Raw genomic sequence first — 26,972 nt, 5'->3', positions numbered from 1 at the left:
ATCCCAGCTGTCATAGGGTAAGAGGCATGCTACACTCTGGACAGGTCCATAACAGGGAAACACAAAATGTCCAGTGAACAGCAGTTCTTCAGATAAGAAAATGCATTGTTGATGTGTAGACTGTCAGCAACTTAAATAACCAACATATGTAGAAGAGCATCTCTGGACACACAACAGGTTAAACCTTGAAGCAGATGGGCTACATCAGTAGAAGTCCACACAAGGTACCATTCCCATCAGTTAAAAATAGGAAATTGAGGTACCAGCTTGCACACACTCACCTAATGGAACAACAGACGACTGGAAAAATGTTGCCTGGCCTGATGACTCTTAATTTCTGCTTCGACATTTGGATGGTAGGGTCAGAATTTGGAGTAACCATCACTGAAGAAAAACTAAATAAATTCTTCCTTAATTAAACTGTTCAGAGTGCTGCTGGTGGTGTGATAGTATGGATGCTACTTTCACTGCACATTTTGGGCCCTTAGTACCCTAACTGAGAATTATAGCACAGCATACTTTAGTATTGTTGCTGATTATTTCCATCTTTTTATGGCTAGAATGTCCCTAACTTCTGATGTCATGTCCCAAAACTCCAATCATCTCAAAGTGGTTTCTTGAACAGCTTCTTCTTTGTACTCAAATGTCCTCCATAGTCACTAGATCTCAAGATAATAGAGTACCTTTGGGATGTGATGAAAAGGAAGAGTCACATCAAGGATGTATGTATCTGCTGGAACTGTGTGATGTTGTCATGTCAGTATGGACTAAAGTCTGTGCCTTGAAAAATTCAGGCAGTGAAAGTAGGTAACAAGCTATACTTAAAGTGGCTAGTGTGGGTGTACTGCAATACTAAGACTAATACTAATACCACAGACTGGTCTTAACCAGCTCAAGCACTGGTGGTACAAACTTGCTTCAGCATGACAAGCCTGACTTGTTTCCAAATAAAACTGCCACTCAGTCATGGAGACATTGGCTGTAGTTTTATGAGAAAGGGAGATTTTAAAGGACTGAAGTAGGTCACCAGTCATTTGTGATGGCTTATGAAATTCTCTTAAAGCTCTTCCTCAAAGTTAGGAGGTGTTAAAGATAATATTTGATTAAGAAGATTATTCAAATTACTCAGAGTTGACCTAAATTGGTAGTTACTTTAAAATGAGAAGTTTAAGGTAAAACACCTACAAACCTAGATCACGTGGCATGGCAAAAGTAAAAGATTCGGCTAAAACATATGGGCAGCATGTCTTCTCACTGCTGTGTACAGGTCATCTCTAGGAACGATAGGTTAGGGATTAATTCTCCTTCAAAGTGCCCTTGACAAAAGCACTGGCTTAGAACTAGAGCTCTCCTGCCTAGGACCACAAAGATTTCCAAAAGTAAGCTACTACATTTGATGCTGTCAAAGTCACGCACCAAATTTCAAGAAACAGTTATTTGTCAAAATCTTTCCTTACATGTCATGATAAAAACCTGCAGTGAAGATGGTGGGTTTGCCTCAAACATATTTAATGTGGTGTGCATATTTATGCACGAGATCCTGGAAACCCTACAGCAACTTGTTTAATGAGCTTAACAGACTCAGATAACACATCCGAACTCTTCAAAGTTCTATACACAGGTACCCAATACACTTTTGAGCCGATGGGTCGATTGAATAGCCACCACGCACTAGCCGTGCAAGTGATGGCAACAGGCCATTTGCTCATTATCATTATTGACACTGTGTTGCCCAGTCAAATCTCCTAATGCAACCAATACATACATACATGCACGCGCACACACACACAGCCTGAAGTTACATGGAACACAATAGTGTTCCATGTAACTTCCAAGGACTCCAGGCCTCAAGGGCCGATGTCCTGCAGGTTTTAGATCTCATCCTGGGTCAACACACCTGAATCAAATGATTAGTTCATTACCAGGTCTCTGGAGTACTTCAAGACATGTTAAGTTAGCCATTTAAATCATCTGTATTGGATCAAGGACACATCTAAAACCTGCAGGACATCGACCCTTGAGGCCTGGCATTCCCCCACCCCTGCCTTAAACCAACTACCAGCAACTAAACTAACAGTTAACTGAAAGACCTCCATTTAATTAAAGAAAGAAGCTATGCATCATTTACTGAACTACTGCAGGCGTTGGGCTCAGTTCTCTGAGCTCATCACTATGTACTTTAGCAACACTTTGGTATCGGCTACATTTTCAGACTGATAAATGTGTTATAGTGAATCACTTCCTGTGGTGATTCACACAAAACAAGACAGTTTTTTGGACAGACAAGCCAGTGTGCATTGCACAAACTTTGGGGTCAGTTTCTGTCAAGTTTTATATTTTTTAGAAACTCTCACAGAAGTCAGGATTAAATAGTAGGAGCTGGAAGGCATCATCTGTCACAGCGTGTCATTGAAGAATCAAGGCCCAAACTTATCCATTCGCCCACCCCATAATAAGATGTTAGGGATATCCTAAAAATAATCAGTAAATGCAGCAACTTCCCACTCAATTCCATCAAATCTTAAGCATTGAAGCTTTAAGAGTGCTATAAGGCTTATATTAATTGACTGGGGGGCTCAGTGTCACAGCAGTGTCCCCAGATGAAAGAAAAATAAACTAGCATCATAACTCCTGTCCACAATGTCCTTGACAGAGTAAATCTTGAGGAAAAAAACCCCCCAACAAAACTCACAGAGTGGCATATTATTGAAGTCTAAGTAAGGTTAGAGTGGGAGGGGGTGGTTAGGATGTAATAACCCACAGCTGCAATGTGCTATCACACCAGCTGCCTGAGGACAGCTATATTTAGTGGGCACTAAGTAATAAGTAAGTACAGTGAAATGATCCAGCAACAGTAATGATACAACAAGGTGACAACCAGATATTGGGGGACTTAATTACATTGGCGGAGGAAGCGAAAAGCCACAGTTGTCAGATCTCTGGGTGGTGTTTATCCATTGGCGGTGACTCACTGTCACTTTAACCCAAATCTAACAATATCTAAACAGCGCGGTGCCATAGCCACTTAGTTTCTTCCAGTGTGTTCTCAGAGAAGAGATGCCTTTGTTTGGTGGTGTAACAACCTCAGCAGCACACAGGAAATAAATATGTATAAAAAGACTATTGTACTTATACACTATCAGTAAATGTGTGACTTTACTTTTATTAGTTTTAATGCATTCTCGATCAACATATTTAAAGGGTAATAAGGAGATGTGACGTTACATTTGTGTTGCATCTCAGTACTTAAAGCGTTCTATGAGGCTTTCACATCTCACTGACATTTAGATAGATAATGAGTAACACTCTTCCTGTCTTTAAATCCCCTTGTGAATCTTCTGGCATTTAAGTCTATTTTTTTTTTTTTTACATCTCGTCTTTAAATATTTGATGAGGATGATGTTATCTCCAGTGGATATTCCTGGCATTGTGGAGATGAAGGCTTTGACCACATCATCATACCTTTGCTGTCTTTTACACTGATCCAGGTATGTTGCTCTGATGACTTTTGTCACTAGGAAGTATAGTTCAGCATCAAAGTAGGGCCCATCAATCAATCAGTCTCAACAGCCTGGATGTTTTTTAAGCAAAGCAGATTGATATGTCACACTGCCTTGTACTGACTTTTTATTAGTGATTGCCTATATTGAGTTGATGCATTTTAATTAATGCAATTTGTGCCCGTGCTCTTGCTTTAATGCATTTTTTATGTTTTCCTTTTTCTTTCCTCTAAATGAAAATGTCGCTTGGCAGCAGCGAGGGAAGAGAAGACTTCAGCTCATGCCAAAAACTCTCAGCCAAACTGTAGCAGCTCACGGATAATATAATTACTCTTTGTTAATTTCCGAAGAGCCGTAAAGCTTTTCAGACTTCCTCCTTTAAATAAACGATGGTGTAGCTACTATAGATAAAAATAAACATTTTGCTCGGTTTATCAAGCTTCCAATTTTGTACTTCCGTGATGGCATAATTTAGAATTCACTCAGGTCAGGTCTGCAGCGCCGTGTTCGCTGCTACCACGCCAACCTTACACAGCTCACTGCCCGTGGTCGTCGGTGCAGCTGGGTACATATTCGATGTGACATCTCTTTCCATCTTCTAATGAATTTTTTATGTCTCTTCCTCTCACGCTCTCACACACACACACACACACACACACACACACACACACACACACACACACACACACACACACACACACACAGGCTTCGTTTCAGGCCTATTCTGAAGAACTATGCCACTGTAAATGACAATGTTGCCTCTGTCCATAACCCTTCTGCTCTGTCACTGCTATAGATTTCAGTATGGTTCCAAACTGATTGTATATGTTCAGAGACATTCATCCATACATGAGATCCTTTACAGGATGTGCTGTTAACAGGGATAGTCGTGGTCATGAAAGGAGTGGAAAAAAACCCAGTCGATGGGATAAATAACCGTGAGGTTATTTTTTTCAGATACACACTTATGCATTTATATCCAAGCCTAACGGCCATTTCACAAGCAAAAGGCCAACACAGATGATTATTATTATTACTATTTTAAGAAAGTCTATCCCTGTTTGAATTCATTTCAGAGAAAGTTAAACTCTGGGGTTTCATTCACCACTAAACTGAGTGTTTGATGTCATGTTTTTGCTGTGCACATACAGTATAAACAAACTATAATGCACTTGTGAGTGCATTGACAGCCCCCACTGATTTTCAGTGCTACTGGAAACCTGCAGCCCCTAGACATGCACAGAGTCTGACCCTGGTGATGCCTTTTCTCCAATTCTCCAAAGAGCTTGGATCATTTTTTATAAAGTAAGTCACTGACTCGTGTTATCCAAATATAGTTCCATTAATCTTACAAAACAGTAATCGTACCAGGTTGACCCCAATGACAGTTCGGTGACCTCTCCGAGTCTAATTAAATGCTTTGCAGCAACACTATTAAAGGTGTAGTGATAAATTTGTCAACTAATTACAGTTGAAAGGGTTATTCAGGTGTCCGAGTCATTCAGATTTGATGCTCTTCTTTACATGTCCTCCAAAACCCTCTGAAGGATATACAAAATCTAAAACCAAGTGAAAAGCTAACAACATAACCACTGGGAAATTGTCTGTCCAAACAGAGTTTATTTATTTATTTATTTTAAATAAATGAAAGAATGACACAGACCCAATCAATCAATTAACTAGTGGCATCTCCATCCATCTTCTCCTGCTTATCCAATTCAGGTTTCACCAGTCTATTCCAGGGATACCAGAGAGAGACATACAACAATTCACACTCATATTATCACCTATGGGAAATTTAATCAGCTGCAAACCTAACCCCACAGAAATGGTGTGGAGTCATGCTCTTATTTTTGAAAGTTCAGTCACTGCTGACCACCAGCTCCAACCCTTCCCTCCCCAGGTTTCCCTACCATCTGACTAGATTAATTCTGTGGAGATCCTCTAAACCAGGGGTGCCCAATCCCGGTCCTCGAGAGCTACCGTCCTGCAGCTTTTAGATGCATCCCTACTCCAACACAGCTGAATCAAATGGTTTGATCTCTACAGCATGCCATCATGTTTGGCAAAGGCCTGATAACAAGCCATTCATTTGATTCAGGTGTGTGGGAACAAGGATGCATCTAAAAGCTGCAGGACGGTAGCTCTCGAGGACCGGGATTGGGCACCCCTGCTCTAAACCATTCAGCTGTCTCTCCAGTGTGCTTCCCGTCCTGTGGACATAATCCAACTCCAGTGTCTCACTGAGGCTGCAGAGCTGAAAGAGGACCAGGTAACTAGTACCTAAGACGTTCAGCCTGACTGCAAAAATAAGAAGCAGCTGGTTCTCCGCTAACCATCTGTGGCTCTCTGGCTAGGTTGGTAATGCAGTGATCCAAAATGCAGCAGTCTCACTAGTTACTCACACCACAGTCAGACAGACAGACTCTAAATCCACTGGGTGTGACTGAAGTTGGTAATAGTAGTACTTCTCCTTCTCTGGAGATGCACTGCATAGGTAAGTGTAACTAGAACCTGCAGCAACTGGAGAACTGGTTTGTGTAACCAAAGATTGATCCTACAGAGCAAAGAAATGACCTACAACCTGCAGTCTAAGACCATCAATGAGAACTTTTTAAAGTGATGCACACGTATTCCTCTAAGATTAGGAGCAATATGTTTGCATACCTTTTCTTGCAGACCTGGATAGGATGCAAACACATTTTCCAGGATGTCATGTTGCGGCCAAAGATAACTGAATGAGAGCCATTTGAATAATGCTTCTTTATAGAGGTATTCATGAGTTAAAAAGTCTGGCATTTAGCGTCTGCTCTTCTCTTTCCTTTAGTGTGTGGCATCATCATGCTAAGAGCTAAAGAGCTCTGTAAGGCCTTCAGAAAAAAGGTTGAGAGTATCCAAGAGCTTGCCAAGGGATTTAAATAGATTTCCAAATATATCTACAAGTGGTGTAAAACTCAGATTGGTCCATGATGACCCCCCGTCCTCAGGAGAAAAAAAAAAGACAAAATCAGCCTTGGAGCACGCCATTTGCTACAAATGCAAAAGTGTTGATCTCAAAATACTAAAAAAGAAAAATACTTGATTTATCAAATCATGTGTTTAAAAAAATAAATGAAAGAACAGTGAGGTGAAGGTCATGATTAACCAAATAACATTTTTCTTTTTTTACATGACGCATTTTAACATTTGGAAAAACCACAAAGACAAAGCCCAGGCATTTAAGTGAGTTACGTTTCAGACATTTTAAAAAAAGGATGAAAACATAACTTTTATATAAGAAATGGAACACAAAAAGGAACGACTAAAACAGAGGAGGAAAAGAAATTTCAGCCACGTAAGAATCAATTAAAAACAATGCTTGAGTAATTATTGAGCTATTCCTCACAGGAACCATCCCTGAAGGTGAAACTGAGCACCATGGTGGTTCTCCACAGGGGTGGATCGTTGCACAGGAAGCAGATTGGCGTCTGGTGATTGGTGAACAGCTTCAGTCATGCTCACAGAGCTGAAGAAAATTAAATAAAAGGTACCAAAAAACCCAGAGCATGAAAAGATTTGTGTGCACTGAGATGGCTTGTCTGAATCTTGTTGGCCTTTTCCAAACACGAACAAGTTGCTGGCACTTTTGTGAAAGATCACTGCACTAACTGCACTCACCAGCTGCTTAATCCTGGAGTAAGGCAAACTCAGGTGGTATTATTTCTAACAATCAGTGTGCCTTTAATAATCATGCTTTGTTCATTGTTCTTTCAGCGAGCTTCCATCTTCCAAGCACGACAGCTTACAGGATGAAATTTTCCAATGGAAAAAAGGTGCAACGTTTCTTAACTTTTCTTCTCATAAGTAATTATTATCTTTTTGCAAAATTGCAAAAGGCACAAAACACATTGCAAACATTGGTATTAACACCAAGTCCCCATTTCCCGCGGTTAGAAAGAAGAAAATGCAAAACTCACTTCACACCTGACAAAATATCAGCTTGAACTGAAATTGATCAAAATGTCATGTGTGTTTAAATTACAATTATTTAAAATAGTAGCAATAATGTAAAAGAACACTACACAATAGAAAAATGCAACTTGTTCTTTGCCATATCTGACTGCACTTTCTTTCATGGCACTTTGATCACACACTTAGCCGCTCTAATACTGAGAACATGGTGGGTAAACTGGCCCAAAGCACGTCTAATTTATCAACTTTATCTGGTCGCCACTGTTTTTGAACAATTATGCTAATTGGACTGAGAGTGTGTTTTGTAAATGTATTCGTAATTTACCTTCTCCCGGAGGGGAATATGCATGCACAAGGTCAGGGTACCATCTAAAAATACATACACATTGCAACATATAAGATCACTGATTAATTCTACGCATGGAAACCTAGGGTAAACCGTGCCCCAGGCATTAATGTGCTTTGGAAAGGAGATACAAAGACAGCACCGGTTGGTAACTGTAAATAAAGCGTGAACCAAAGCCAGCTTTTCAGGAGAACAAACGGAAATCAACTTCTGGTTTGCGGCTGCTTCACTGCCTCGGGGACTGGGCAGCTTTGACCTATAAATAACAAAAATTTCTACTAAAGGCGACTCTGATGTGGATCTTTAAACAGTATGCAAATAGTTTTCACCAGGAACAACACCAAAAGAAGATAAGGGTGTTTATGAGACAGACTGGAATCTTACTTAAAATGTGGCTGAAGGAATTTTACAGGACAAGCAGTCAAATCTTCAGCAGTTTCACCAAATTTCTCCATATTAAAGGAAAGTTGAATCATACAGCTCCAGCACAACTTTCTTCCAGAAGGATTTTGCCTGAGATCTTGTCATATGACCTAAAAAGAACCACTGAATCAAGACATCCCAAAAATACTGATGAAGAGAATGAAGGAATGGTCCAAATTACCATCTCATTGTTGTGCAAGTCTCATAAAGAGGTTCTCTGAGTTGAGTTCCGCAATTTCAGTTTAGTGTGATGAAAATAATCAGTAATTCCATATATATGTATGAAAACTGGTTTATCCACCATGCTCTCAGCCACTGGTTTGTGAGGACACTTTATAAGCCTAAAGCTTTTGTGCGCATCGTGTTGTTTTGGAATCAAATATGATGAAAGACAAGACAGCCAATGAGAATATCATAGATACTCTTATTTTCTGACTAATTTTCAGCAGAAATTACTCGAGCCCAACCAATATAGGACTTTTAGACCTATAACAATATTTGGTGATTTAAAAATCTAATTTTCTGATATTTCAGCATTTTCCTAACATTTTTTATGTGCAGTTAATTATTTATGTGCTTACGCTCCACCTGACTACACTCTGACCAACTAGTTGTTGCGTTTGTGGCTACTACACAATGTCAACACTTCATGGCTGAAGGGTGTTTCTCCCATCTCTTCTTTACCTTTACATTTTGCATTTACCAACTCTTCTAAAAGCTGATACAGATAAATATTCAAACATCTAATATAATATCAGCCTGTGGATCTAAAATTTACTAAAGGAACACAGTGTAAGTATTTTGGCAACCAAAGAATTTGCCTCCTGCTGGCTAGGAGAAAGAATGCAGGTTCACTTTTCAGACCCAGTAGCTATGCAGATCATTTATGGTATTTATGGGTTTATTTATCACTATTCATGTTTCTATTTCACGTATCATCCCTATGTTTTCCTTTGTGCTAGAAAGTTGTGGGCTGTTCGTCATGACAGGCATGCACACGTTTGGTTACTGGAAACATTTACACGGTGCGAGTGTGATTTAAGGCGTCTGTCTGATCAACTGCCGGTCTCTCCACTCTATACTCACTTCTTATCCAATGGATGCTGGGATAGACTGTAGCAGAACTCAGAACAGCAGTTAAGAAAATGGGAGTATCATTTTCCTTGAGGAATGTTCTTTTTTCAAAAGGATATCAGGGTATTGTTAATTGTGAACCAAGTGAGGAAAGTGCTGGGTTTCATAGCGCCGTTTCAAACCCTGCATCCTCCACAGCTGGCGGCCCTTGAGAATTCTTAAAAAAAAAAAAAAATCTACTTTTCAGCAAGTCATCAAAATGTGCTGACTAAAAGAACAACCACTTTTCTGTTTTTTTGATGTAATAGTATAACTGGTGTTTCCTTTGTTTCCTGAATTGGTCATGTGCCTCTCATTCCTCAACCTGACCGCTCACCATTGATCATTTATTATGCCCGCTGCCTGCCGGAGCCATCGATTGAGAGGGAGGAAATAAAATAAGACTTGTGGAAGTGAGGTATGGTCCTCAGTGAGCGTGAGAGCAAAGGTGCCTGATGAAATTTCACACTCGGTTCTTATTCTCCGCTCATAGTTGACGAGCCTGTAGATGTTCAGCGTTAAAGGTACAGAGCGTGACACATGACAATTCATAAGGTTTGCATGTGACAGCCTGTGAATATAAACACATGAGTGCTTATGCTTTTTTGTGTGTGTGAATGACTAATTCTCAAACTCCAGTGAACTAGAACCCTCTTTAGTTTTTACTGTCAAGCAGCAGTGGTATGGTGCTGGGATGATTGGCCCAGAATCTAATCACTCTAATGTCTGTGGCAGCCCTAAATCACACTCTGTGGCAGGAGTGTGACGCCTGTTCTGTCCTTCAGAAGGGAAGCCTTTCATGACTCCTTCCATATTGTAATTATTCCAACTGGATATGAGCTACTGCACTTATTGGCTGGGGTAAGGCACCGTCTGCCTCTGCTTTCATTGGCTGGCTGGACACCTCTCTGCCACCTGCCATTGGCTGCCTGGAGGAGAGTGGGAGGGGAGCTCACCCCATCCTCCCCCTGTGGCAGAGCTTGTAAATGTAAAGACTCTTTCTCTATCTATTATCTGAGTGACTCGGGCTTTTGGAGTCTGCCTCCGAGCGCGTGTGTGTTTGTGTGTGTGTGTATGTTGGAAGGAGAAAAGAGATAAAGAGAGAGAGAGAAAGGGAGGGAGAGGCAAGCGGCGTTTATTCTCCCCCCTTTAGCCTCCCCGTCTCCCTGCTCCCTGTCACTCCATCCTTCCTCCCCTCTCCTGGACCACCCTCCAGCCCCGCTTCGAGCCGGACCGAGACCCCCTACCACCCAGACCACCCCGGGACCCTTTGACTCTCCTCACTTCTCCGTCCCACCAGCCACAACCTCTGAGCAGGTAAGAGTCTGCTTTTCTCAGTCTGCACTGAGCTGGAAAAAGTACTTGCTGCCCTCTCCTCTTCTTTTTCTTCTTCACTCACCTAAAGCACCTCTAAAACTGCCGCTCTTTTCTGTTCTCTTCTCACCTTTTTCTGTCTTCTTTGCCTTATCTATACGCATATTACAAGTTTTCCCTGCAGCACTTCTTTCCCCTTAGAAAAGTGACACGGAGATGCTATCAGTGAGGTCACCATATTTTTGTTCTTGCACTGATATTCTGCTTTGATATCAACTTCCTCCTCCTTCTCTACCCTGCAATCGCTGCATCTCCTCCCCTTTTGTCTTTTGCAATCTCATACCCTCCAGCTTTAACCACGTGCAAATTCACTGAGAAGTCTTTTCTTTTTTTCTTTTATTTTGAAGTCTGCCCCGGAGCACAAATTGACAAGGACAGCATGCTGTATTTTGGTAGCGGAAAAGGCATCTCTAATTGATTTCTGAAAAGTGTTTATGTTAGTTGGTGATGGCTATTTATAGCTGCTGACGTGCAAGGCACACATGCTTTCGCTAGGCCACTTCCTAGCAGAACATGGGTCCGTCCGCTGGCTCCAGAACACATGACATTGCACAAAGTGTAATGACTTTACAAGGCAGCGACTTGCTTGATTGAATCAAGTAATCTTTCTACCCAGAGAAGTCCAATATTAACATGGCCCATAAAGCATTCCTGGCAACAGCAGAGGAGGAGAAAAAACTGCTTAGTTCTTGAGCCGCACATCCTGTACTTCACCAGGAAGGGGAAGTGGAGTGTGTATATGTCTGTGTGTGTGTGTGTATTTGTGACTGAGACAGAGATACAGCTAAAGTGCTTTAGACATCAATACTGCCAGCCAAGAGATTTTAAAGCCACTCAATCATTTCTGAAAATTGGACCTTACAACAACATCAGCTGCTGCTTCCCATGTGGGGTTTTGAGGGTGGTTTTTGAGGCGCAGGTAGAATGCATAATACTAATTTAACTTGTGTTTTCACTCCACCGAAAAACCTCCTCTTATATGCAGAGTTACAGGTGTGAAGAGCTGAAACGATTTTTATTATCAATCTCTCTGCTAAATGCAACACGGCAATTAAAAATGCCCGTTTCTTACACACCACTTTCAACTTTGCATAGTTTATTTACATGTTCACATTTTCCTATGTGAGAAGTTAAAAACACCATCATTTGCATGTATATTCACATTATATTTCCATAATGCAATCATACTAAGCCTGCCTGTGACTTTTAACTTAAAAAGAGCTCATTGTGTCTTGCAGACAGTTTGACCTTTCTCTCTGTGATAATCATTTTCTAATTTAGACAAAAAGAGCATCTGTGACAAAGCCTTGTGGGAGCGTCAGTCGTCCCAATAGGGCCGCCTCAGGGGAGAGCAGCATCGTTAGTGACAAACAAGAACAGAAAGAAAACACAGAAATCTGTAACTGTGAGCAGTACTTTGATTTGGCATCTTTACGGTGTTTTTGACTACAAATATGTCAGTGTAGAGAGGATTTATGATGCTGCCGACTGCATGCTCATACTCATTTCTTCAAGTGTCAGGCTGTTAGTTTATTAGGAAGTGTAAATTAAGAATGAAGGAACGTGCTGGTGTGTGTTTGCACCAGTGCACAGCAGAAGCTCAGCTGGCTGTGGCCAAGATGCTGACTCTCTTCTGTCTTTCATTAATCCAAACAATTAATTGTTATTCAGTAACGAAATCTTAGGCTTAATAATGTTGTAGAGCTACTATGGTGAAAGTTCTAATCAATAAGTGTAATCTTGATTAACTCAATTAGTCCTTAACTTGATAAACATCCATTTATTAAACTTAAAATGTGCCTTTTATATGGAGACATTCCTAAAGACATTATGGGGGCAAAAAAACGCTATGGTGGGGGTGGGGACATGGTCATCCAGTACCGAGTTGGGACCAGGCTAGCGGGTGCTTTTGACATCGCTAGGGCAAACTGCTGCCCCGCATCCTCTACTGTGGGACATCTCCAGGTGGCAATGACAGAGGCAATTATGGGCTCAGGTAGCAGCAGATTCATGCGCCTGAGGATACCTGCACCATACCAAAAGGCCACGCTGACAATCAACCAATACCTCAGTTGAGCACCATAAAGTGGAGTTGATGGCAGACCCTTGCAGGTGCAGACGTTAATGCTTCCACGGGGTCACCTACAGACGCTACCTGACGTCGGTTAGATGAATCCCACTGACAAAAGCTTCTCTTCTATATAAAGATAAAGACAATTCTTAGTGAGTTTGGAGATTTAGAGAGGCTTAAAAAACAGACCTCTGTAAAGGAAAGGGGTGCAAAACCAGCAAAAGAGTATAGCAGCAAAAAAAAGTGATTTATTGTTTTCCAAATCATTGACAGACAATTAAATGAAAGACACAAGAGGATGCAAGGGACAGGGTGACAGGGAGGCTGTGGTGACTGCTCAAAGGAGCATCTGAAAAAAAGACGACGGCCTAAACGGAAATTAAACAAAATGGCAAAAGTTGGAATAAAAGATGTAGGTCTGACCAGTAAACGCCATCATTGTGAATGCACCGTTTTCATCAAATAGTCAGCTGCATTTAGTGAATCACAACTTATATTCATGAATTCAGACAGTAATTCTACTGTAAGTAAAAAACATACACCTCAAAGCAAACCTAAAAGGACTATAGGTACATGAAATAAAAGTGGCCTTGTTTTCCTTCTTATGGACACAACTCTCTCATGAGCCCAGGAGCTCCCGTGCAGCTATATTTAATGCACTTACTGCGCTCTTGCACCGTAAGCTCTCATAAGAATGCATATGCAACATCCCTAGAAGAATGAGATATTTATGAACCCCTGTGATGTGTTTGCACACGCCTGCTTGCGCACTTGCGTGGCTTTATAAGCCACCACTTTATGCTTAAGCTGAGCTGCGTGTATTTAATGCAGACAACGAGTGTTGCTCACCGTGTCATGGCAGTTTTATACCTTCACTTCACAGAATGCCACAGCTGTCAGTTTAGGGCACTAGGTGTTTGTGGAGGTTTGACTTGAGCAAAACACACAAATGAAGTGCTGAAAGAGCAGCAAATGAAATGTGAACAGGCAGGAATTGTTTTTACAAAATAAAGACTGATTAAAGCTGAGCAGAGATCTATTAAAGGGGTGCAAAATGTGTTAATAGAGCTTGTTCATTTCCCCTAATTTTCCAAATCTAATAACTGCACTGGAAAAAGATGCATCACATGTATCCAGTACTTCCTCCTATGTAAAGCCAATGCAATGCAAGCAGCTGGCCCTTTGTGGCTTGGCCCTTTTGAGCCATTCCGGATCTCCCACTGGCCTGGCCCAGTGCACAGTGTGGTGGGAGCTGCCTGTGTGGGGACTGGCTCAGTGTGAAAAAGACCTGTGACACTCACTGGATGCTGTCATGCAGTAAAGGAGAGCAAACGGACACGAACAAAAGGCCTGACAAAGAATTCCTGTCTTTACACTGTGGAGTTCTTCCCTTTGAGCCAATAAATGATAAACTAACTGAGGACTAGTGTATATATTTCCATAATAAAGATTGATTACAGCATATGAATAACATGGAAAGTCATTTTTACTTCATCTTTGCTTTTCAAGTGGCATTTCAACCCCACCTCTCAAACCCTGAACCCTCCCTTTTTGTGGATGTGATTTAACACCATAAAATGACAGCCTTAAGGATTAAAATGTGTACACATGTGGCATGCTGTTTACATTCAATCATCTAATAGCATAAGATTAAGGTCTTGTTCTGTAAACTACACTTTCAGGATAAATCCACACTATTAAAAACCAAAAAAAAAAAACCCAGAAAAATCATCAGGGTTCTTGGTTGTTTGTTTGGTATTTTAATGAAGCGTTCCGTAAATAATAAATTCAATGTGTAGGTAAATTTAAAAAAACTGGGTAAAAAAAACAAACAAATAATCCAGAAAATTCCTAGAAAATCGTAGAATTTCTTCTAGCAGTGGAGGGAACCTAGGTGTTTGTGGAATGATGACACAGAAAAATAAAATGAAATAAAATAAAAATATAAAATAGCTGCAGGTATAATGCCATGTCCATACTCTGCACATGATATTTGGCATACATATAAATACAAGTGTGTCTTTAAATTTTTCTCTTGCCAACACAAACCTGGTGTGTACGTATGGACTGAAGCCAAAGTGGTTTAGTTCTCCTAAATCAACTGTCAAACTGGTACATATACCAAATCAGATGACCTACAATAAAAAAAGCCTAAAGCTGCTCATCTACGGCAAAAATGATCATGATATTTAACAGGGGTGCTCATTAACTTTAAGAACACGTTGCATTTACTGTATATATTCTTTTAACAATGGATTTCCTGGAACCATGATTTCCTGCAACTGTGACTCAACAGTCAATCATTCAGTGCAGACTGAACTGAGCCTGACGCAGGCTGGTGGGAGTGATTTTGGACTTTTAGGAATGGGTACTGTTGTAAAAGGAATGGGGGTGTCGGTTTTATAGAACACACAAGGAAATTATCATGAAACAATTTGTGGCAGCTATTTCAATTATCTTGTTTTCATAATTGGAGGAACCCAAAATTTAATTTGAAAAAAGGTTAATTTTCCATGTATTATACAAACCAACTGACTCCAAGTACAGCAGACGAGGTTCATGTGGTTTGAGCAACAGTAATGAAAATGAAATTAAAATGTGCTTCACTACTACAGTCACACTATTAGACAAACCAAACCAATCATCTAGTCACCTGTGTTGCATGTTTACAGGAAAAAAAACGACATTTTGTAATGAACAACTAATGGTCTTGGTGTCACAAACATTTAAAGCCACTGTGCATCAATGCCACTCACATGAGCAGGACAGAAAATTTAAAACCATTTTCCATACTGTATAATTAACCAATACACCTTTAATTTGGGGTGTACCCGCCATAATTATAGGGTGTTGCAAAAACTCTGTGATACTTAGTGAAGCTGCTAGATGGCTAACTTTAGCTAGCTTGCTTCCTTGCCAACGTTACCATTAGCAAAATACTGAAATCAGTTCTTTGTTGATATCAGTGATTAGTGGAATACATTTCTAAGCTACCATTCATCACTGTTGATGATGTTGGGAGCAAAAAACAGCGACTGAGGCAGTCAGAACTTAACAGGCTCTTTGAGGCAGCTGTGCTTAGGCATGCCATATTTTTTAAGATACATTACAGTACTTTCATACATCAGACAACTAAAAATGAATAAAACAACTTCAACCACATTGAAAAGACCCTTGCACTTAATTCAAATTAGCAGTTGGTCAGATGCTATTAGGTATAGCCATACCAAAACATGAAAGTATATATATTTTTTCATTCTAGCTCGAGTGGTTGAGAGCATCAAGCGGTACAGCAACCAATGGGCATTTAGAGAAATTATACCCTGGGTAGTTGATAAAACACTTGCATAGGAACTGTGCAAACAAACCAGTGGGCACTCCTGAGGCCACCGTCTGTTTTTTTACATTTCACTCCTGCCTTTAGACCAGTTGATTTGTAAGCATTTCTCTGTCACTGAGCTGGGCCATAAACTTAAACAATCTATCAGGTGTCATAATTCAAAGCAATGGATGGGTGTGAGGCACTGCTGAAATTGAACATGGCATCTCTTAAAAGTTGAAGCTATTGGAGAGAATTATGATCTATGAAACCCGAGGGCCGTTCTGTCTCCGCGCAAAAGCCACTGGCTGATGTAATTTAAGCTAGCGAAGGTTTTTGAGATCAATCAGGGAGGATGGAGAGTAGGGAGGGGGCGAAATGGAAGAGGCTGCTGAGGGTTAAGAAGCAAAAGGTGAGGCAGGAACAGAGCTTTAGCCTTCCCCGCTGCTTTCCTTGCATCGCTATGGGTGGTGAAGTATGGTCATAAATAGGCAACCCCTCTGCCCCGTGTACTATTTTTATACTCGCTAATACGGGCAGTGGTGAAGTGACAAGAAAATATTATTGTTGGCTTGGAGTAAAGCGGACTGTAGTGATTAAAGAGCTATGCACAAACCCAGAGTGGAGGGTTGTGTCAAAATTAGCCTTGTGCTCCTCTGTTTTTAGGTTTTTTCTTAATTAGATTAGAGCTCCACTGTGTTCATTTATTACCGTGTCTGACATGTGTTGAAAGGTCCATTTTATGCTTTGAATACGAGTGCAGTTACTCATTACTTTTCTATTTAAAAGAACAAGCACTTCTATGCAGATTTATTGTTTTCTCAGTTAAAACAACAGCAAAGCTGTGACAGCTTCAAATGAATTAAATATTCCAATTGCCCATGGGAACACTGATATTAAGATTTCTCACGGGAAATTTAAAAAAAATGACCTGGAAGAAACAAGCACAATGGAATATAAGATTGATAGAGTTTGAGTAGTGCTAAAGAAGAAATTGAGTGTCCAATTTTCCTGTAATTCCATCCATGTCATACCAATATCAGCTGCTCTCACCATTTCAACATCGACAGTTTACACCTGCTGATGCAGTCACATACTGTGACCCAGATTGTGACAGAGGAACACTGTGCATACCTTATTGGTGTCTCTCACATGTAACAATCAATTATTCAGAGGACTTTTTTAAATCCACACACCCACCCACTGACTCAGAATTTCCAACCACTCCTGCCCCACCCTCCAGAGAATCATCAGCCTCATGACAACAGCCCAAAACCGGTGCTATTAATTTTATTTTTGGCGTTTGACCTCAAAATTCACCTCACTGCTATATGGTATGCACCTAGGTCATTGTGTGTGAATTTAATTAAGCTACTATTTATTCATCTACTAGTATCATTATTATTATTATCATAATTGTTCTTCTAATGACCTAAACAGCACAGACTAAATGATGAATTGCAGTCTTTTTACCCAACTCTATAATAAATTAGTGTAAAGACTCTAAGATCCTAAATTTTTCAAAACTCCTCTACAATTAACAGTCTTACAGCTTTTCAAATCAGTCAGATTTTATCCACTTTTGACAAAGAAAATTGTCAAAACTCTTCCTATGAGTCACACTATGCCAGCTGGAATAGAATCCAGCCCTTCAGGCACCAATAAGTAAGATAGGCAGTTAAGAATATGGATGGATGGAAATAAATAATCAATGGTTGGTTAAAAAGTTTGTGTAACCCCAACCCCTCACTGTTCTTCTGAATGAGCAGCTGGCTTGCAGTCTGCCATTTCTTGCTTCATCCAAGTCTGAAATGTGTCAGAAGCAAGCAAGACACTAAACATTCTGTTGTTTGCTATAAGAAACAACATAATCAGTATTATGCACACACACGTTTTTTTATTTATATATATATATATATATATATATATATATATATATATATATATATATATATATATATATTTATTATATACATTTTTTTTATCCCTGCAACATAAAAATATGTTGTATATAATTTAGCTTTTTTAAAGATACTTTTCCAAAAGGCACGAAACTGATCAAACAGTGGCCAACATAGTTGTATGTTAGTCACTGCTCTGCAAAGCTAAAGTCTCGATCTTATAAATGGTCTTGCCACAACAGCACTATTATTCTTCATGGTTTGTGCTATGCAATAACAGTTTGTCACACAGCTCAAGAGCTCTTATACAGCGTTCAGGTCTAAATTAGTTGCTGCACACTGGACTGTCAGTGAACCGCAGAAACAAAGCATTCAGACATCGAAGCTAACATCAACTAAAAGCTGAAATTATGTGTCTGAACTTCCTGAATTACACAACACAAGTCTGTGTTTGTATTGGCCATTTGAGAGGAAAGGTGGTTTCCAATCCAAGTAGACATGTTAGGAATTTTCTTTAATGCTTAGGTAGCATGTTGTGGGCAGAAAACGTATACATACCTTAGATTTGTTATGCGTTTCTGCCCAAGAGGAACAGATTTAACAGAATATGTTCCTGATGGGTCTGTGAGCTGATATGCTATGTTTGGCTTTCTCCAAATGTACCTCTGTGCATTATGGCCAAACATCTCTACTTTGTTCTTGTCTGTCCAAAGGATAATGCTCCAAAAGTCCTGTGATCGTTTAGATGCAGCTGCTAAAACCTAAACAGTGCTGCCATATTCTTTTGTAGAGACGAGAGGCTTCCTTCCAAACAAGGGATACTTGTTCAGTCTGTTTCTAATTGTACAGTCAATAAGTTTAACATTTAACATGCTAGCTGAGGCCCATAGAGTCGGAGATGTAGCCCTCAGCCTTTTTTAAAATTTCCCTGAGCATTTCACATCTTGGGGTGAAATTGCCATCTTTAATGTTTTCAACTTGTGAAGAACCTTTCTCACTGTAGAATGACGGACCTCAAATTGTTTGGAAATGGCTTTACAACTGTTCTGGAAGCAACAATTGCTTCTTTAAGACCTTTACCTTTAAGACCTTGCCATTGTGTTAACACACAATTGCCAAAACTTGAGCTTTTATGAAGGTGCTCACACGTGTTGATGATCAATTAATCAAGCCCAAGCATCACCTACATTCTACCCACCCCCTTATTTCCTGTGGCAGTAAGGGTGTATTTTAGTTTTTCCACAGTTGCCCTTTGATTTTGTCCAATCCAAGGCAGTAGATAACGTCTGGGTTCATAATCTAAATTAGACTGTCACAGTTGAGCAATGCTGTAACTGCGCTCTGCACCAGGGTCTCCTGTAGTGCAGTAGGTCATGAAAAAAATGAGAACAATAGACTAGAAACTACACAGATTGCCTTCATTCACAGTAAATGTGAAAGCCATTTGTAGAACGCACACATGAATCGCGCTACAAGGCAGCTACACTGAATATGATGACTCACATGGAGTAAAGGACTGGAGAAAATGACTGTGTCCTCTTTAAAGAAAAAAGGAAAGAAAAAAACAGACGTGTCTGCAGCTTACAGTGAAAATGCACGTCTGGTAATGTCAGGAGAAAGTGTAACAGATATTCTAAAGCTCATCTCTTAGCCTGGGCTCCTGGCACTCGCCACTGCCTCTCAGCATTTTTGCTTGATTAAAAAGCACCCAGGAGTTAGTAAGCGTGTGGTAGGTGCGAGCGCACACCCTGACAGCTTAACATACTGATTATTCAAGCCTCTTAGGCTAAGCCACGGCACTCGACTGATGAACGTCAACTCCCCTCTCTCCCTCACACAGTCTCGGTTTCTCCTCTCTTTTATTCTTCAGTTGAAAGAGTGGAAAGCCAGTGACAGCTTGCAGAAGGCAAACCTGTTGTCTGGGAAGCAGAGGGGATCAGTGACACAGTGATTCATACAGTGCAAGGCTTTATTTAGACATAATCCAGCCAATGTTGGGTCCGCTCACTACTTTTTATGTGCAACTGGCTAACAGGAGCCAGGCTCGAGTGTTTCTCCTGTGGGGTTTAACACATTATCAGAGCTTGTCTATGGCAACATTGTGAGGTTAAGACATCAGTTAAAAACAAAAAAGATCAGTCGTCCAATGTACGTCTTTGATCATTTCTGTTTTGTTTTTGTAGATGAATTGTACTTTCCACATCACTGCCCCAGTTCAGTTACAGTGATGGGAAACACTCTGATTTCTGTCAACTCAGAGAATAATGTTCCTGTTTCTATTTAGATGCCCTTCAAGATTAAAAAGAAACATTTGAAGAACAATGAATTGCCACCAGAATACAGTGTGGATTTTATCCTGTGTGTTGCACTGCAGTGTAAGCAGTGTTCCTTTCTGTATTTGTGCTGTGTGCACTCTCAGCTTGCTGGCAAGGCCATGGCTGCTACCGCTGAGCCACACCTGACCAACAGATTGGCCCCAGCTGGAGGCCGAGGCCTGAACAGACACTGTGGAGGCCAGTGATTCAGCCGATGTCGTGGACTTGTACAGGTGTAAAAAAACAACTTCAAGAGCTGTGCATAAATCCTGGGTAGCAGAGCTGCTGATTAATAATCTTTGATTTTTTTTTTTTTTGTATTAGTAATCTTGATTATTATTAAACAAATTTCATTATGTTGTTGCTTCTCAACTTATAGGATATTTTCCTGAACTTTAAATAAAATTCTAATGAAAGAAAAATAAATAAATGAGAAAAAAGGGATGGCCTTTATTATGGAGTATTTTTGACACCTGTCCCACCTCAGGGTGGCAGATGGGGGGTGGGGGTGAAAGAGAAACTTAGGTGGTAAAGGACAATGATGGGAAATAGAAATCAACTTTAACTGCTCAATCTCCACCACCCAGGAATAATGAGGATCTGACACATCCTCTCAAGCTGATCAAAATAGTTTGGGGTGGGTTTTTTTGGGGTTTTTTTTTTTTTTTACAGAAGCTGCCCAGAGCAGATGAAGAGGCAGGAAGTCAGACACGAGAACAGCACAGAGAATCAAGACCAATTTCAAAATAAAAGACCAAGTGGAGAATTAACGCTCCACTTCTAACACACTCTTGGTGTGACTTGAAAGATGAAACTAATTGTAACGCAAAGGCAACGTCAAAGGCACATGCTGGGTATATTCCTAGTGTGACCCTCTGCAATCCAGAGACAAAAGTAGCAGCAGGCAACCATTAATGATTCTTCCACACACTCCCCTACAGATACAGTCTTTCAGTCATCTCAGCTCCAGCTGGCCTAGGTGCTAGGTGACTCTGGGTTTTATGCAAGGGGCAAAGGCACATCACTGTATAAAAATGGGATGCATTTGTTTTATAGCACAAGACAAGACATGTAATCTTTGCATATCTTGTTTTCATAACTGTTGGAAGCTAAAACCAAAACTAGGATGGAGTACAAAATAAACTGCAGCATGATTTGTTCAGTGGTTACACTAGATTTTCTCAACGTGTGAGTTTGAAGGACAAAAATAAGAGAGACATTGACTGAGTGGCTATTTTCATTTCAAGCCCCTCTCACAGCAAATATGCAATTCATATTTTCCCCCATAGTGACAGTGGCAGGCAGATGTTTTTGCCTGTTTCTAAAGAGGCAAATATGAACTAAATGGGCTCAACTGGGTACTTGTTTGAGCATAACACTTTAAGGGAGACTGCTGCAGAAGAGACTGTCATTCGGATTGGCGTCCATGGCTCAGACAGTCAACTTTTCCCGTCTTATTTATTTGTTGTGAAGGCTGAGAATGCACTTGACTGCTACACTGTAGACTGGAATTACCAGAGATGCTTCATCTAAAGCTTTTTAAAGCAAGGAAGCATTTCTCCAAGCAAACTTGTTGGAAGTTGGTAAGACTGTCTAAATATTGGACTCCCTGATTCTGCAAATTCTCGCTTCAGTGGACGGAAATCTTGTAGCATGCACTTTGTCTGCACCCAGCTGAAGCTCCACCCCTCAGAGTAAGTGGTCAGGGAGCTGAAGGGGGGATTCGACAGTGTTATGTTCGACATACTGTTAACATTGAATCATTAACCTGAGGTGGCACAGCATTGAAAAAAATTAATTAATAAGAAAAAAAAAGCTAATTGCTTAAAACTTAATTATAAACAGCAGGGGTCTTATTAACAAGTCACTCTCAGGTAATGATGTAGTATACACAGGATCATAAATAACAGTTTAAATCACACTAAATATCCTCCCTGTTTGAAGTCTTACACATACAAGAAAAAGAAAGAAGAAAATCCTTGGACACCGACCATTTAGAGTTTAGGAGTCTGAAGCCTGAGTGCATCAACAAGCATTTCAATAGAACTAATAGTTAATAAAATGGTGTGTGAGTGTGTGTGGCATCCTATTCGCATACTACTTTTAACAGCCATTACAAAGTGTATTGTAGGTGTGCTATCAACAACATTTAAAATAAGATTAAATATAGGACAACTGTCAAAATCGAGTAAAATCAACTAGAGTAAGAGTATTGCTGATAAAATTAAAACCACATAGAAAAGTAATACAAGTATAATTCAGAGACCTAGGACTCAGAAACAACACTAACATAAAGATGATTGAGCATGGTGTTTCATGTTTGTCTCTTATCCTTGACCTGCAAGGGGAAAATAATGGTATAGCAGTGTTTTCCGTTTCCCTGACACACTTTTTCCCAATGCTGTCTTTATTTATTCTTTTTTAATACATAGGTGTATATATATATATATAAAAACACACATACACACTTCTGTGTGCAGCTCCAGAAGCATCCGCAGAAGAAGCTGCTAAGTCAGCGAGAACTCAGCCAAGTGAGCTTAAGCAGAGGGGGGAAAAAGAAAGAAAGAAAAAAAAAAAGGAAGCAAGACCGCTTCAGGAGCTTGAAAAACTGTTCTCCGGGTTGCTGCCACTGGCGTATACTCAGCATCTTAGCTAGTGGGTTTGATGGGAAGAGGAGGAATGATGAAATAGGGGTAGGTCTGAAAGAGGAAAGCTTCAAATCTTATTAGCCAAGGCCGCGATTTTCCACCTCTCTACGTGTACAACCTAATTCATTAATCAGTAAAAATTCCAGACATCCTCCAGGAGACACATTTAAGAATTCAATCATGTACGATCAGGGTTGACATTTGAATGCTTTGTTGCTCTGAAATAATGCTTTAAGTGTGCAGTAACTCCTGCAAAACCTAACAAACATACATGCCTTAGTGTAGATGCTTTCCCTTCTGTCTTTCCCTTCTTTCCACATTAAGAGGAAATGCTCTTAACCCTCCCTTCTTCCTCTATTATTCATTCAATGGAATACTGAAACTGCAACTACTCATACACTGAACCAGCACTCCCTCTCCTGCCTTGTTCTCTTTGCTTTCTTCTATGCTCACTAACTCATCCTCTAATCTCCCGTTTGCTATGTCACCTCATGACAGAAGAGACATGACATTTCACAATGCTCTTTGAGACACACGGCATCTGTTTTAGCACGGCACATAATAACAGCGGCAATAAGGGAGACTTGTCGTTCACTGTCTTAATGCTTCAGTCAGCTTTTCTTTAACTAACAGACACAGCTCTTCTACTACATTTACCTCTCTGTTGGTTGACATTGTGACGCCAAATCTGGCACAAAAACTATAAGAACATCCTCTTGATGTTCTTTTTAAATTTTGCACAGCTTGATATGAGTGGAGCTACAGTCTTCTTCCCTGCAGGGAAATCCAAAGCGGAAGCAGATTATTTAAACAGCAGGGTGTGATCTCCGTGCGCCCAGATTTAACAAAACTTGATCCACTGGCTAATTTGCTTTTGTCGTCCTGTAAAACGGAGCTGTGTGACGTCATTGATAGCCCATGCAATGACAAGCACACACTCTGTAATTTCTCTGTAAACTTTTTTAAATTATCAGTGTGAAATCCCAAGCTACCACTATAAAACTACTTGTCTTTGTGTGTACAAGTTCAGAAACATAAATTTCCTCCCTCCCTCTTTGGGATTAAGTGGTTACATACTGGGACATCAAAGAGCTTTGGTGCCATCTCGATATTAAGGGAAGGCTCTGTGATGAAGGTGTGAGGATGTCAAATGCTGCTTAACAACACAGGATATTCCCCTGACACACAAACGGAAAGACAAGCACAGTCAGTGCCTGTTTAACACACCAATGAGCCAAACACACCATTTCATGATTTTGTGCTGCTTGTCTTTTTTGTGCAGTCGCCTGCATCTTGCACCTTTCTATACTCCTTCGTGCTGTCATTCATGACCCAAATTTTCTCTCTCTTTCTGAAGGCTTTTCACAGGTTTAATCATGTTGCACAGCTAAAAAAAAATGCTTGTGAGTGGGACACAGGAGGGGCCATGTACAGGAAAATTGCATCAATTATAGATTCAGCGACTGGTGCTCAACCTTCTAGAATCAATAGCCAAATACAGTCACATGTCACTAATTTACAAGACTGATGCAAACAAACAATATGAGTTCCTTTAATGGAGATACCATCATTTGGAAATGCAAGGAGAGAGATTGATGTGTTTGATATGTTGTGATTGTTGTGTATGTTTAGACTTTACTGGGCAAGCAGTGCCTGCCTTGCTTGCACAGATAGCACACCCATAATATAAAGAGGACATATACACAACCCTAAAGGCTTTACTGCTTGTCTTAATGATGCTGACAGTTGGATATAACAAAATTTTCTTTAACCTAATACCTTGAAATTCAAAATTGCCTTGTTTTATTCATACACACCGACAGAATTAGATCTAGCACTAAACTTTGAACCTGACCTTAGAAAAGTTGTCCAGTCCTTCGTTTTAATAAGATTAATGACCAGAATTGAACTGATGTGCCATTTCTAACTTTCTGGAATAAATGAAATGGTAGTTCAAAATGCAGCATCGAGGTGTGTTATTGGTTTTACTGATCAGTTTAGAGCTCTTCTAGCGCTTGTCCTAAACAACATGGTAGAAATGTGGACCCTGTGTGAAACATTTGAAGCTTTAAATCCTCCAAGGCACTCCTGTCTGTTTCAAAGTGTCAAATCTAAGGTAGCTATGGTTTGACATCAGGATCCCTCGGTTTTCAAATGACCTGTCTGGCTCAATTTTTTTTTTTTTTTTTTAACTGTAATTTTAAGACAATTTTATATCCCTGTGCAACATTTTCTCAAATTATTGCAATTATGTATGTGTGTTTGTTGTTGTTTTTTTTGTTTTTTTTAATTGCTTGTCATTTATTAAGTTGACAATATTGTTGCTTTTTTGTATTAGGTTTTGTAAAACGTATGGCCCTCAACAACTTTAGATTTGTCCTGTTTTGTTTTTTTATCCCTAATGGGCATTTGATTGAACTTAGCATTTAGCATTTGCACCGGTATCAAAGGATTCTAAAACTTAGTTCTCAGTGGTACAATATAAATAGAATTGTTTTTATTCCAGATATAAACACACATTATTAGCACACACATGACTGCCTCTTTCAGCAGTACAGAATTGGTCTACACTAGGCTGCAAAGGATATTGAGATGTGTATAAGCACAGGGGCAGTCACATATTGAAATCTCCCTAGACCACAAATAGGACAACTACAGTATTTTAATCACTGCAAATCTGCACATCCAAACTTGTAACATCAGCTCACTGGTACAAAAAACAGAAATAAGACTGGATGATTTTTACATTTGATGTCTGGCTCCATTAATTTGTGTTTTCCTCAGAGTTCCAAGTGCCATCAAAAGGTCTTGTTAGCCAGTGACCTCATTAATGTGGTTGGATCAAACAGACTTGTATCTGATTCTAGCGACCATTTAGCAACAGGGTTCTCAGCTGCAGGGTCAGAACACCACAGGGGGTCAAAAGTCAATTTTACTTCACTGAGTCTTTATTTATGGGTCACCAGGAGTACTTTCATCCCCTATAATAATTGCTAAATATACAGGGGCACCTCAAATAAGGTAGTGCAGCTTATTAAGACATTTTTTGATATACTTTGGATAAAATATGTAAACACATTTTTATCTGCCTATATGATTTATATACTGTTTTACCTTTTAACTTTGGAATCTTTTGTTATATGGATTGTTGGAATGTACGATGATGACTTATGATGCTAACCTTTTGAGTCAGGGCAATGGTTGGTCACAACAATCCTGCACACCTTGTGCAATTTGATATGCAATTAGTAAAATATGTGATCAATGCTGGTATGAATGTTTTACATTTTCAAAAATCGAAGGTCTGATATAGGTTAGAAACTGAATGTCCTTGTGGCTTTGAGCCTACATGGACTACCAGGCCTTGTAGAAAAAAAAAAAAAAAAAAACCTAAGTAAAATAAGGCCGAAAATAACATGTTAGAGATTTTTCTTTTCAATGCTAGGATGATACTGTATGCATCTCATGAAGAGGGATCATAATAGGGCATTCCTTTGATCATTACCCATAGGGGTAAACATCATACTGTATTCAGCACAACAACATGTCAGTCAGGCTCTATTTATTATTCAAGGAAGCAATTATAGTAATGATAGTAATTTTATTCCAAAAATAATAGCTCCTTTGTGTACATCTGCTTATATCTTTGCTTGTGTTTGAGCAAAGGAGAAACTGAACAGCTGAGAAACTGAGTAACTGGCTCCTAACTGAGAAAATTCAATTGAGATGAGAATGCTCAGTTAGTTCAGCATTATTAAATCTGTAATTTACCACCGTAGGGAGCAATCAAGCACCATATGCAATCCATCTTTATGGAAAGGAGAAACTCAGGTAATACACCCTGTCAGAGAAAGTGACTGGTCAACAGTTTGCAACTGGTAATTTATCAGATTTATTAACGCTGGCAGTTTTCATCTGCTCAAAAAAAATTGTACTAGTAAGGGAAAAAACAGCTGCACAATTTCCACACACAAAAGGGGGTGTGTCTCATGATGCATGAAACATATTTGG

At 39.9% G+C, this 26,972-nt stretch overlaps 1 protein-coding gene across 10 annotated transcripts in view; it reads left to right on the top strand.

The window, feature by feature from the left end:
* The first annotated feature begins 10,303 nt into the window (after window positions 1-10,303).
* Window positions 10,304-26,972, top strand: part of pcbp3 (poly(rC) binding protein 3) — an 84,488-nt gene continuing 67,819 nt past the window's right edge. For all 10 annotated transcript variants that reach the window (XM_026145923.2, XM_026145922.2, XM_026145921.2 and 7 more), the window contains exon 1: window positions 10,304-10,650. The gene's annotated coding sequence lies outside the window, so the exon portion shown is untranslated. The remainder of the gene's footprint in view (window positions 10,651-26,972) is intronic.

Source organism: Astatotilapia calliptera, chromosome 16 (assembly GCF_964374335.1).
Source record: "Astatotilapia calliptera chromosome 16, fAstCal68.1, whole genome shotgun sequence".
Classification (NCBI taxonomy): Eukaryota; Metazoa; Chordata; class Actinopteri; order Cichliformes; family Cichlidae; genus Astatotilapia; species Astatotilapia calliptera.
This window is presented reverse-complemented; position numbering and strand designations above follow the sequence as displayed.